This window comes from Triplophysa rosa, linkage group LG16 (assembly GCF_024868665.1).
Source record: "Triplophysa rosa linkage group LG16, Trosa_1v2, whole genome shotgun sequence".
Classification (NCBI taxonomy): Eukaryota; Metazoa; Chordata; class Actinopteri; order Cypriniformes; family Nemacheilidae; genus Triplophysa; species Triplophysa rosa.
In genome coordinates, this window is record NC_079905.1 from 3,326,369 (window position 1) to 3,340,546 (window position 14,178).

Here is a 14,178-nt window from a genome sequence, read left to right on the forward strand (position 1 = left end):
ATGAGTCACTTCGTACAAAGATCCAGCTGGTTAAAAAATAACAAAATATTATGAACATTCCTTCACATTCTCCAAATATCCACAGCTAGGAAGAGGCACAAAAACAACATGAGAAAAAACTAAAGCACTTCATTCATGATAGTGACAAATATCCTTCAATACAACCCACCTCCAAGGGTCCTATTTCTCTCAATATTCTAGAACTTCCTTGCCTCCAAACAACACTAAAACCTGCACGAAAGTTCCTCGAGCAGTAAGAAAGCGGGCAGAGATGATGTACAGGACACAGAGGGGCAGCGGGGCGGCTCTTGAGAGCCATCATGTGCTTTGGCAGCGGGCGCTGTGACGACTGTGGCTGTGGGGCAAAGGAGGACTTGATGTGTTACGCTCCGTTAGATCTCTTCTTCATCTTCCAGTCTGCACCGCCGCTGTTTGCGAATCGTGTTGTGGATGAGGAGGAGGCTGGAGTTTATTAACACAACTCTGCCAAAAGCAACTGAGGTGGAAACGTGGAGAAAACAAATGAGTGTAAATGTGACGAACAGACAATATGAACTGCAAAAATCGTAGTTTTTTTAGACGACTAGAAGTGAATATGAGTGTACTTTGGCATGTTTATCCGTATATTATACATCCTGTATAGCTAGACAAATATATCCATATTTAAGTTTATTCAACGAGTCTGAATATCATACGCAGTGTCACTTCTCAAGTAGACACTTTGTTTAGTAATTAAAAACTCATTTAAAGCTCATGATGATAGAATGGCTCAGAAATAAACACAGTATTTCATATATGAACACTTAATGTAAAATTGTTCTTAACAGTTCTCACAGCTGAACAGAGCAGGAGATGTAAAATTTGACTGCGGCATGCGGATATGTATCCCACATGAATAAATACAAACAAAGGAAAATATATGCAAAGGATATGAATCATCTGCTCAGCCTCCAGGTGAAGAAGTTTACTTTTTAAAACACTTAAGATATGTGAATCATAACGAAGACATCAACTTGAACTCTTTGTTAATTCCTGACGTTTTGGTTTTGAATGAAGAGGGCTCATCTGACCTTCATGTATTGGGGCTGTAGACTCTTGAAGCAGGGAAACTCACAGTTAGGACAAAAAATAAATCACAACAAAACCAGACAGGTCCGATGGAATGCATCTTTTGTGGAAACGTTACAAATGATGTGAGAAATGCTTTAAAACCTACAAGGGAGCCTGAACAAATTTGATGAGCACAGAATACAAGACACTTATAAATCACCTTGCAGTGTGTCGGTAGTCCTTTAAGAAGCAGATTTGTAATGTTTGAAGTTAAAATAAATAATTTTACAACTCTCTTGCATCATCACAACTGAGATATGGTACCAAAGCTGCTTTTGTGGCGCAACCATTTTGGACAGTTAGGAAAAACTGCAATGCAAGAGCATGTTCCAGGTTCACTCCAATGCACTGAAAAATATTAGACAATTTTCAATTATTCATTTACTAATTATTCACAAGTTTGTTATTGGGCCCTCATTGCACACAGCAACAAAAACTATCAATATTATCGTTCATTGTCCACCCTTCATTCATCAATGAAATCATCTGGTTTGTCATGACGTCATAGACACAAGTTCTTTAGATCCGGAAACACGCTCACCCAGCGTCAGGCAGAAGTACTGCAAAGGTGCAATCAGAACCCCTCTCGCTATCAAAGTTAATGAGTCGTTCCGCGTGCACACCCTAATTTATGGGCGCTGGCCTGGCCCGTCGCAGTCCTGCCTGCACGGCCAGCCTGCCGCTCTTCCCCCTGCCAATGTTTATCTGCAACGGCCAACCGAGTGCGTATGAGTGCAGATTTGTGTGGGTGGTTGAAGTAGATGCATTGTGGGGGGAGCGCTGAGTTTAGGTCTGATTAGAACTCAAATGTGTTTTTGTGTCGTGTAAGTTGGCCAAAGGGGATTTGAGTCATGGCGGTCGAGCGATGGAGTCGAAGTTGGTAAGTAACAGCGGAGATAAACTTGTACTCTATGTGTGAGATACTTGAGGGTGATGTGGTGAAAGATCTAAGCTGGAAACTTAAAGGTTACAGACACTGCTAAGGGAATGACCTTATTTAAGTTATTTTCATTGTGCACTTGGAGAGAAAATAACTTTTCTGTATAACAGGCTGCTTTAAAGGTCTAGTGTATGAAATTTAACAGTGTCTAGTGTTCAGTTTCAGCTGGGGCGCCAGAAATAAACTGTAAAATAACAGGTTTTCCCTGTAAAATGACAACCCCCTCCGTTTCTTGTAAATTTGTGGTCTTTTTCTGTAATTTTACGTTTTTTGACAGTATTTAAAAAATACATAAAATCTGTAAAAAAAACATTTTTTTCCCCAGTGTAAGGTCTTTATACACCTCTGAAGACATAGCTATGTGTATTATATTACATTTCTGTCATTAGATCCTCCAAAAATTGGACCTTTAATTAAAAAAATACACAACTTGTGCACCAAGTCTTTAAAGCAGTTCAAATGCAAATGAAACCAAATCAAACCCGTGATTCACTGAAAATCGTCTTCAGCTTAAAACTCATTTGCATTTCCACATAATCAAATTTGACGTTTAAGTTACAAAACACACGGCAATTGCAATCATTGATGTCAAACATGGTACGACACATCTTGATGTGCCAAGTCTGAATATATGTTTGCACTAATGAGATTTAACAGCTGCAGCTTAGAGGAACATTTGCAAATAATGACTTGAGTTTTCGTCTGTTTCTCACAAAAAGCTTCCGCAAAAGGGACTATTAGTGACTGAGTGCAACACACTGCTTATGTGACAACAACTCCTGCCATTAGCAATGGTACCGTCATTAGTATAATTTGTAATTACAAGGCCATGATCAACACCCATTGAGTTTGTCGATATGTAATATCCATTGAGAGAATATTCCTCTGCCAGCAATAATCTCACTATGACAACCACATACAAATATGTGACACTATGGCATTTTCTACAAATAAGGCAACTGTCCATCATGTTTTAATGTGGGGGTAATCATAATCTTGTAGTTCAAAGCCAAAAGTAACAACAGCCGTTAGTTATCATTATCACTATGGCAACAAAATATTAAATGTACACTTACCTATGAAGTGATGATGCACTTTCCCCTTGGTTTATATTTGAGAAATATCTCCGTGGTTTTGTGTTCATACAACGGAAATGTGGTTACCAATGTTCTTCAAAATATCTTCTTTTCTGTTCTGCAGAAGAAAGTAATACAGATTTGGAATGACATGAGGGTGAGTACATTTTTTATTTTTAAAGTTTTTATTTTTGAGTGAATTATCCCTTCAACATCCAAAGTCTCAGATGGTGTAGTTATAGCGTCTATCATCAAGAGCTGTCTTGGCCTTGCTAACCAGCCAAACTCTGACCTCTTGTTGACTGCCAAAACCAACCAGCCAAATCGTGACACCCGCTTTCTACTCTGTCCCTGTCTTGGCCTCGGTGTCAGAGGAAAAGGGTATGTTCAGAAACTCATGAGCACAGATGGTGCAGTGCAGGCCGTAGCGAGAACTGAAATGTCATGCTAATGCCTCCCATGAGCCAAAGCACAAGAGTCCTGCACTACCCACCGGTCATAGATGAGTGAAGAGGTGTCTTTTCCAGACCTGAATAGACTTTAATGTAGTCTTAATATCCTGTACAGTTTTAAAGAGAAGTCATGCGAGATAAGATGCATCTCAGTTGATCCAAAAAAGTGGACAGGTGAGACACATAGAGCATAAACCTGTTGCTCATTGTCTGGTTTTGCGTAGCTCTGCCTTCAGTTTAAGTTTTAAGTTACTTTTTTTTTTTTAAAGGGGTGAGATAAATACTGAAAGCTAGGGATGCACCGATATGTAAATTTTGGATACTTCTTTGACATTGGAGGGCAATAACCGATATATTGGCCGATATACAGTATCACCATATTAATCAAAAAAATCCTGAGCCTATTTTAAAACATTGACCACAGAAAACAAGGTAACATTTAGTCTCTATTTTTCAGAAATTTATTTACCAAGCCTACCTTACGTTAATGTTGATTTAAACAGAAATGTATTCTCAATAACCACATGTCGAACAGGTCTCAAGACAGAAATCATTCAACCAGAGGAAATGATTTGTAGTTAATCGGTTTTAATATATCGGCCTGATTTTATTATCAGACCAATACCGATAATGTCACGAGTCTGTCTGTGTTTTCCTCTTTAGTTTGGACTTTTTGTTCGGTTCTTTTGAGTTCTGTTTCCTGTCCTGTTTTGTAGTTCTTTTGTTCATTTGTAGTTCTTTTGTTCATTGGTTCCCTGTTGATTGGTCTTCCCCGGGTGTGTCTTGTTACCCTGTTTGATCCTGTCTATGGCCCTGTCCCAAATGGCGCACTTCATGTGGACTTGTGGTCTCGTGGACTTAAATTACGCATGCTCGCCAAGTCTAAGAGTTCGTAGGGTGTCCCATTTGTCTTTTTAGCGCTCAGAAGTCTGCTCGCGAGCGCCTCCTTTGTGCCCTCGATGCGGTCTTCGGCAAAGCCAGCATTGTTGCAGACTCCACTGAAGTTACCTACCCAGGAATCCTTGCGAACGCCCAATCACAGAACGGATGGGAGGAGTGTCGTGGATGTCAGACATTTACGTAAACATGACGGATAACTTTTTAAATGTTTTGATAAAATTCAAAATTAATTCAAATTAATTCGTTTCTTATTCACATTATTGCTTATTTATATAGCTATTCAAGAATAAAAACTTTTAATGCAGTGCATTTTCTTACTTACGATAATAAGCCATGTTTTGTTGTAGATTTATATCTAGTTGTCTCTGGGCTCTGTAAAGCTGAACAACACAGCTTCTGTATTATAGAGAAATATTAAATAACAACATATATGCATATAAAGAACACATTATATGCACATTAAGTATTGTGTATACAAATAAATAAATATACATAAGCAGTTGCATTACAAACATAAGTATCTATTGCATAATGCTCGGGTGGCATATCAACATATGAAATACAGAACTATAAAAACCGGCAGCTCCTGTCCCAAATAACAACAATGGGACGACAGTGTGGTCGACTTCATGCGGCGCTGCGCAGACTGATCAGCGTATAACAACAAAGTACCGTGAGAGTGATTATAAAGCACCGCTTGCTCTTTCCGGCGTGATGACCTCAAGTCTGTCCCAAAATGCACTCCCATGTACCCTTGTGGACTCGTGCCTAGTGCCCTATAGGTCTGCACTTCCTGACGTCACAAAGTGTGGACTCTGAGGAGGTCCACAAGACCGGAGTGCACCATTTGGGACAGGGCCCATATAGCCCTTGGCTGAATCCGAAATGGCATACTCAACGAGTAGGTACTCAGTTTCAGTAAGTACCTACTTAACGAGGGATAAATGGGTACGTACCGTTTTGCCTGAATGGGTGTAGTATGAATGCGATCCGGCCGTCGTACGCCGTATTGACGTGATCATGTGACGAAATTCTTCTTCTGTTCCTTTTCAATGGCGGGTGGCAACTTACGTTTGAGGCGCATATCCGCCATCTACTGTACTGGAGTGTGGGCCATAGATTTGCCATGTGATGTAATGACAAGCGCAACAACTTAAGTTATGAGAGAGACAGGCCCCTGATAGCACACATACATCTGGTTTACGTCTATTTGACGTCTGCATTTACATCTGCAAGACATCTACAATACATCGTTTGCTCATCTGCAATACGTCTCGGAGATGTCTGCTGTCAGACGTCATATAGACATCTAGAAGATGTCTGTAAGATGTTTATGATTTAGAATGGATGTACAACAGCTCTTTCTAGGATGTTTAGCAGATGCTTTTAAGCAGCAGATCTCCAGATCTTTAGCAGACGTATTACAGACGTTCAGACTTCTCCGAGACATATTGCAGATGAGCAAACTATGTATTTAAGATGTCTTGCAGATGTAAATGCAGACGTCAAATAGACGTAAACCAGATGGATTGTGCTATCTGGGGCTGCATTAACAACGTAACGTGGGTTTTGTACAAGTAAACAAAACATGATTCATTCACTTAATGCATAATATCCTAAATAAACCACCGGGAGACTGCATTTATTAGATATTTTTTACTAGAATGATCTTACTTGTTCTATAAACACCATGCACTGTGCTGTGTTTTACCTTTCTGTGTTTTTCTGTTTTTCTTATTTTCTCCTGTAAAGCTGCTTTGGAACAATGCACATTGTGAAAAGCGCTATATAAATAAAATTGAATTGAACATGAAACGAAGCTTTTAATTTTCCTCAAGTACAGCACATTCAGAGCTTTTTATTTTCATGTATTTTCATTTTTACCTTGTAGGGCTATATGCTTTTGATAAAAGTAAACAATTAAAAGGAATACAACAGATTTGTGATTTTGCGATAAATTTTCTCAATTAAATTTTGGCAATAACGGGACCATCCACACTTCCCACTGTGGAGAAGGATTATGCCAATGGAATGTTCTTTTTGTAACAGAAACATGCTTGACTGTAAACTGCTGCAAATTATGTCTGTATTTGTCTGTATTCTGACTATTGCTTGATGTCTCTCACGTAGATACGTTGCTCCAATATGCATTTTATTGTAGTATTAAGAACAACCTGAGTAGATCTCTTCTGTGGTGTTTTTATGTCCCAAGTATGTTTTAACTTGGGACATTAAAAAAAAAAAAAAAACACTAACCCTCTCTCTTCCTCTCAACAGGTATTGGTCTAGCTTTTGTTGAAACTAGTAACTTTGTATTGGCACCTATTGCATTATTGCTCTTGTATGACATATCGCTTATTGCTCCTTATACTTTTTGTAAGTCGCTTTGGATAAAAGCGTCTGCTAAATGACTAAATGTAAATGTAAATGTAACATGGACGTTATCCAAATGTTATCTGACCACACTTTCGTTTCACTTGTACTTTCTACTCATCTGTTCTTTTCTTTCCTTGTCCATAAAACTACACCATTTTTACATGTCTCTTGATTTTTCGTTGGGATAAATAAGTAATTTAATTTGAGTAATTAATTGGTTTAGGGCTTATTTGTTTTTTGTAATTATTCGTTTATTGCGCCAAAGTGAATCCGTTGAAACCACCGGATTAAAATGATCCTGTGAATAATTAACATGTGTTTTGTTATATCTGCGAGTTAAAAAAACATTTAAGCAATATATAATATTGTAAAGGGCAAACATACATATAAAACACAAACGTAAATAAACTGCTGAAAATAAGCTCAATATTAATGCTTCGTATTTAAATTCTATGAATTATAACTATGCACAATATAAAACACGGTCAATTTAAGAACAAAGCAAGGTCAATGTTAATGTTACATTAACTTTACATTTACATTTACATTTAGTCATTTAGCAGACGCTTTTATCCAAAGCTTTCAGGTTTCAAGAAAGAGTTCAGGTTAGCTTTACAATAGTTAACAACATGTTTAATTGTATATGAAAGTCGGCTGAGACTGTTTTGGGGGCTGTGCGTGGTATGCTGTCCCGTGGGCTCATGGGATATAGAAGTATCTCAAAATCCATCGCCGAGTGCTTCAGAATCTGGGCGTAACCAGTAAGCCATCCTGGAATTTCTCGCCTACTCTTTTTTGAATACTGAGGATTCTGACATACTACTCTGTTCAAGTACTGTTTTCTTCTATCACATAGTTGGTAAGTAGGCGTATTCGTATGTAACATTAGTATACGCACATCCAAATCTCTCTAGAAATAGTCCACCACCAGTGTATTTCTCGCCTCCTGTTTTGTGAATACTGACGATTCGGACATACTATTCGTTCGCGTACTGCTTTTTGCCTACTATATAGTAAGGAAGTATGTTATTTCGGATTCAGCCCTTGTGTTTCTTTTGTCATTTATCAGTCGTTGTTTCAGTGTCCTGGTTAGTAGATGTTTCATGGATTACTTTTGTTCCTTGTTCCTGTATTCTTTTATTAAGTTACTTTGTTTTCTCTAATAAATCTTATACCGCATGTGGATCCGCTTCCTGCCTGGATTACTCTTATGTGACAGATAACATTAAAAAGGACCATTTATTGGCCGATAACGATATGTTCGATAAGATACCGTGCATCTTTACTGACAGCTTTATTAGAAATCTTGAAAATCTAACATGATCTGGCTTTAATTTTTCCTTAAATCAAGATGTATTACCAGATTGTATATAAAACAGCACACTTTATTTATAGCAGCAAAAAGTCAACTTACTTCAAAACATGGCGTGTTCGGCAGTACACTGATTCGATGTGCTATTTATAAAGGAAATAATGAAACTGCAATAAACACTGGAAATTGTGCTCCATGCTAAATTATGGGCATGCAGGCGAGCCTTTAATTAGAGGGAAATGTGGAAGGTTATTGTGACAGGACATTATGACAGCCAGATGTTAGCACACAATAATGCCCAAGTGAGAAAAGAGACACAATAACTCGCTTTAAGAAGAAAAACTGCAAAGCTCGTGGCTGAATATAAACAAACAATTAACTGCAGAAGTGTCACTATCACTTCTAAATGAAGGAGGATAAACCACCGTTTTATTCGCTGCATTCACACACCCCCAATAAAGCAACTCTGGAACTAAATTAACATAGTGTACATCTGGTTATTGTGATAAGTTAACACTTTACAGTAAGGTTGTAAAGGGATAGTTCACGCAAAAATCAAAATTCATCATCATACTCACCCTCTTGTCACTTTCAACCTGGGTGACGGCACCCATTGACTTGTATTGGTTTCGTGTCTGTAGAAGTGAATGGGTACCGCCCTTGTTCGGTTACCAAAATCCCCATTGAGAGAAGTTAGGAAGTGGTTGACTATATGTTTCTTACCTTTTGTAACCCATCAGCTCTACCAGTAAGATTTAAAACACCAAACTTGGTACCACTGAGGTACACATACCCCTTTGGTTGAAACTGTAGAGTCCCATTAAATGCTCTATTAAAGGAGTTACAGGTGAACTAGTGTAGTAGAAGTTCCTCTAGAGATCCATCTGAAAGGTGAGGGTGACATGTATTACCATTCATTATAGCAGACCTGGAAAAACACACTCGCAAACAAACCGTGAGGCACAGAATACACAGAACGTGAACCGTGTGTCAGAGAGACGCGATAATGAGGCGAATCACACACACTTTCACATAATAGGATTGGTTATAGGAGTGCTAAATACCTGCTATCCTGCCGAGCACATGTTGAGAGAGAAAAAACACCAGCTTAGCACCACTATCCAAACCAGCGGCGTGTTAGCGCTTCCTTTGGAGTCTCGAGGTGTGAAAGACCTTGTGTGAATTACATGCACTTACTTACTGGACTTTGTGTTTTGACAGACACTGCACGCAGATGGCCACTTCCAAACGGTTTGGCAGCGGACGCCGTTGGCCACCCCCGCTAACATATGTACATTGACAAAGGCCTGCTAAATGAAAAAACAAAGGAACGTGTGTGTTTTCACGTGTTACGCTCGCTCCTCGCGTGTGCACGTGAAGTGTGTTTTATTGAATCAACAGGCCGCGCGCGTTAAGTCAATGTTATCTGTCTGTATGATCAGCCGTCGCACAGAAACACCTGCTTAAACTGAAAAGCCCTGTGGTCACCGACACGGGTGTAATTTCCGCAGTCAATGCGAACGTAATTAATGAACGACACACAGCGGAAAACGTCCAAAGGGGTATATGAAAGATCTTAGATATGTTTCCCGCTGTTGAACTTTCACACTGTAAGCCGTGGATTTGGAGTCTAAAGTCATATCAACCAAACAAATCTGCGGAGCAGCTTTGTTGAGCAAAACAACAATAGATTTTTAACTACCGGAGCATGTTTCTTACAAATGTAACAATAACCTCTGATAAACCATAAACATGAATAAAGAAAGGGTTTTCTTTCGCATCAGTCAGTGTTGTCACTATAGAAAGTGACACATAAGTGCAAATTCAATCATTTTTCCATAACACTTTATAATATGTACTATATAGCCTACTAACATACGATTGCATTTCTTAATATTAAGAAAATGAAAAAAAAACTTAAGAACTTGAATGCTATTGACCAAAATACAATGAACTAACCAACACCATCTATTTTACAAAATTATTTTAAGAGGCAGCTAATTCTTACGATCTCATTCGTGCGTTTTAGTACGATTTGCTTTTGCACCAGTGATATTAGGTTTAGGGGAGGGGCTTCTGTATGGTACTTTATTAATAATCGTACGTTTTTGTATGATTCACTTCGTACACATTGATACAAATTAGCCACCTCGTAAAATATTTACTAATTCTCGTGAGATCAGGCTGAACTAACATAAACAATTGTACTGTTAACTAGCAATAACAAATATATTGATTATTGTTAGTTGGTGTTAGCTAATGCATTCAAATAAAACCTTACTGTCCTAATGTCACACTTTTTGTGTGGGAAACATGAACTAGTGTCTTCATTAGTGGGTTAATTTAATCAAAACCTAAAATAAATCTGAACCAATTAATGAATATCTATTGTGATGTGAAACCTCAGCAGCCTTTAAAATTAAAAAGCAATGCATGATATTGGGTAGTTATTGGGCAGTTTGCATACTTTATATGAAGTACTAATGAGTGCCGTCTGATATTGTCTTCTAAAATGATCATTTTTATCAGGCTGCGATGTTTATGTTAAGTCATTTCACTTGGCAAAGAGGACGAATTTATTGCCATTTAAGTGAAATTACTGAACCTAAACATAGGAGCCTGGTAAAAAAATCATATTTAATTGTCTGTAAGCCATTACAAGCCATTACATTACATTCGTTATGACATAAAACTTAAACTGTAATATAAAATCATTTTCCCAACAGAATCCTAAAGAAACTTTCTGTGACACCATCTGCATCTCTGGCAAAGCTCACCTGGCCGGCTAAGAAACTCTGCCATATGTTGAAAAAAACAGCCAAGTCAGATTGAGTCAAACAGATTTTGCTTAACAACAGCAGTTGGTGACTGACGGGTCTTTAGTGAAGTTCATTTATTTACACCATTGATAATCTCATTAGTGCGTTTCTTTTCTCAGAGGTCTTTCATTAGACTCCTGAAAGTTAATTAATGACTCACTCCAACACTGGGTTTTTGTTTTTGCTCACGGTCTGTGAATGACAAATCTAAGATCGTTGTATTCCTTTTAATTGCCCGATTATAAATGATTCAAAATCCAAATGATTCAGAATCCAATTACAAATACCGAGAACCTTACAACCTTGAGAACTTACATGTTCACAGCGTGTTCACTTAAAGGAGTAGTTCACCTTCAAAATGAAAATTCTGTCATCGTTTACTCACCCTTTTGTCATTTCAAACCTGTATGACTTTCCTTTTTCTGCAGAACACAAAAGCTATTTTGAAAAATGTTGGTAACAGAAGAGCACAGCCCCCCACTCACTTCTATTTTAACCAATGTGGGGCTGCTAACAACATTCTTCAAAATATCTTCTTTTCTGTTGTGCGGAAGGAAGTAAGTCATACAGGTTTGAAATGACAAGAGGGTGAGTAAATGATGACAGAATTTTCATTTTGAAGGTGAACTACTCCTTTAAGCAGGGTAAATTAAACTCATTTCTAATGTCACACCAGAAATATTAAAAATTTAAATATTTTTACATACCTGACCTTTGTTCTTTTCAAGGTCAAATGTTTTACATTGTAGCGAATTAGCATTGATTAGAACAGATTTTTTGTTAATGAGAACTATCCCTTTACATAAGAATTCTGTCATCACTTATTGCTCCTGGTGTTGTTTAAAACCTTTATGGCTTTCTTCTGCAGAACACAAAAGGAAATATTATGAGTAACATTCATGAGACAACATTCTTTAAAATACCTTCTTTTGTGTTCTGCAGCAGAAAGAAAGTCACACAGGTTTGAAATGATGCATGAGTAGGCCTACATGATAAAAGAATTATCATTTTTGGGTTAACTGTCCCTTTAAATCACAGGGCACGCGCGTGCTGTCCAAGCACACTCTGTTTTCTTTAATTCTCTGGCTGTCAGCATCCCTGCGTCTCATAAGCGATACACAACACTTAATAGGGAAGGGTCGGGAGTAGCAGATGTTTGATGGATCCACTCACATTGCATCAGTTCCGGCAGTAACAACCCGATGGCTGAGCACTGACCCATGGATGCTGAGAGCCGTCGGTACAAATGTGAAAATGGGCCATTTTTCGGGAGAAAACGAAACCTCTCTGGGTCGTGTTCATTAAAACTGACATCACAGACGAGAAACACCATCGAGTCAATCTTTACGAACAAATTACGCAGAATTACCAGAAATGTTGTCAATTAACGCACAGGTTGTTTCCAGGCAACCATCTCTTAAAGCCTGCACACATCACACACTGATCATCTAGAAAGGCCAAAGGTGGGTAAAATTATGAACACAATCAGTGTCTGATGTTAATGCGTGCCCGTAAGGTTAAAGTTTGATGGGTGCAACGCAGCCATCCAGCAGCAATGAGACGGTTCCTCAAAACAATCTTTTGCATTAACAGAATTGAGAGCGAATGCGTTTATTACCCGTCATTTCGTTTATTTGTGCAATGATGCCCTCTGGTGCGCACTTGTTTTTATTGCTCACAACATTGAGAAAATGTTATTTGTGAATGTTATATGATTGCAATGGGAAAGCGAAAAACAGTCTGTCTTAACCTCTCTTTGAACTTACATTCGCAGAAAAAAATTAAGAGATCGTTTCAAAATTATTTTCAGTTTTTCTGAATTTACAAGGTAAGCCTGGCCCATGTGTTTAAGTAAAATGATCATTTTTGTTTCATTCTGTGAACTACTAACAATATTCCTCCCAAATTTCAAATAAAAATATTTCTTCTATTTGCATTTATACATGCAGAAAATGAAACTGGTCAAAATAACAGAAAAGATGCTCTGCATTTCTTCTCATGACAAATAGTGCAAAGAAAACAAGTTAAGATTTACTTTTAAGCAATACAACAGTAATATTTCTACATGTATTTAGGAAAAGTTTAAAATGTTTTTTTAATCACAGTTTTCATGTGTCTTGTCATGCTGTCAGTCTTTCACATTGCTGTTGGAGGACTTTGTCACTCCCACGATTTGATTTTGTTGAGATTCAACAGACACCTAAAATACTGGACTAAAATAGCCACAATACATCTAAAAGATTGTAAAAGCAATAGTCTGTTGACCTTGTGGCATCCTTAAATTAAATCTACCGGCTTCCGTTTACTCTTTCCAGACTGCGATGACCCTGGTCTTTAACAACTGGAATGTATTCTCATTGTGAACACATTTAGGTTTAAAGTGAGATTACATATACGGACATAAATTGATAGGAGTGTACTCACTGTTTTATTCTGCACTTTCTATCTGTTGTGGTACGGAGCAGGTCGCTGATCTCAATGGTGGCATCAGGATTGCTGTTCTGTGCTTTGAACAAAAACTCTTAAATGACAAAAACCTACATCAAAAATAAAGCAAAAAGCATCTATTACATGTCTATCTACACTGTATTAAAAAATGTCAACAATTTCAGCGGCCTTAACTTTTTTAAGTTACGTAAAATTAGCTTTACGAGTCAACTTAACTTAATTATATTAAACTGACTTAAAAAATCTAGGTGTATTTTACAACTCGATTTTTTTAAGTCAGTTCAATAACAATTTAAGTTCAACTGACCCATAAAGCTAATATGATTTAAAGGGAAAGTTCACCCAAAAATAAAAATTTGGTCATCATTTGCTCACCCTCAGGTTGTTCCAAACCTGTATTCATTTCTTTGTTCTACTGAACACAAAGGAAGATATATGGAAGAAAGTCAGTTACCAAACAGATCTCATCCCCCATTTGCAGCCATAGTAGGGAAATTAAATACTATGGCAGTAAATAGGGGATAAGATCTGCAATTTAATTAAGCGGTTTTACTTAAGTTTTTAAGTTGTTTTTTATAGTATACACTGCGCATGAGATAAAAAAAAATAGTTGGTTCAACTTAAAAAAAGGTATTGCCTTAAAATTTTGAGTTGCTTCAACTCAAAAGGTTGCATTAAATTCATTGAGTCAACTAATATTTTTAAGTTGCATTTACTCAAAATTTTAAGGCAACCATGTAACTTA

The 14,178-nt window shown here is 37.6% G+C and overlaps 1 protein-coding gene across 1 annotated transcript in view; it reads right to left on the reverse strand.

Moving 5' to 3' along the window:
- LOC130566646 (glutamate receptor ionotropic, kainate 5) overlaps positions 1 to 13,980 on the reverse strand; it is a 103,908-nt gene extending 89,928 nt beyond the window's left edge. Inside the window, exons 1-2 of the mRNA XM_057354267.1 lie at positions 13,410 to 13,980; positions 3,127 to 3,244 (exon numbers count right to left, since the gene is read on the reverse strand). The gene's annotated coding sequence lies outside the window, so the exon portion shown is untranslated. The remainder of the gene's footprint in view (positions 1 to 3,126; positions 3,245 to 13,409) is intronic.
- Between the last annotated feature and the right edge of the window lie 198 nt (positions 13,981 to 14,178).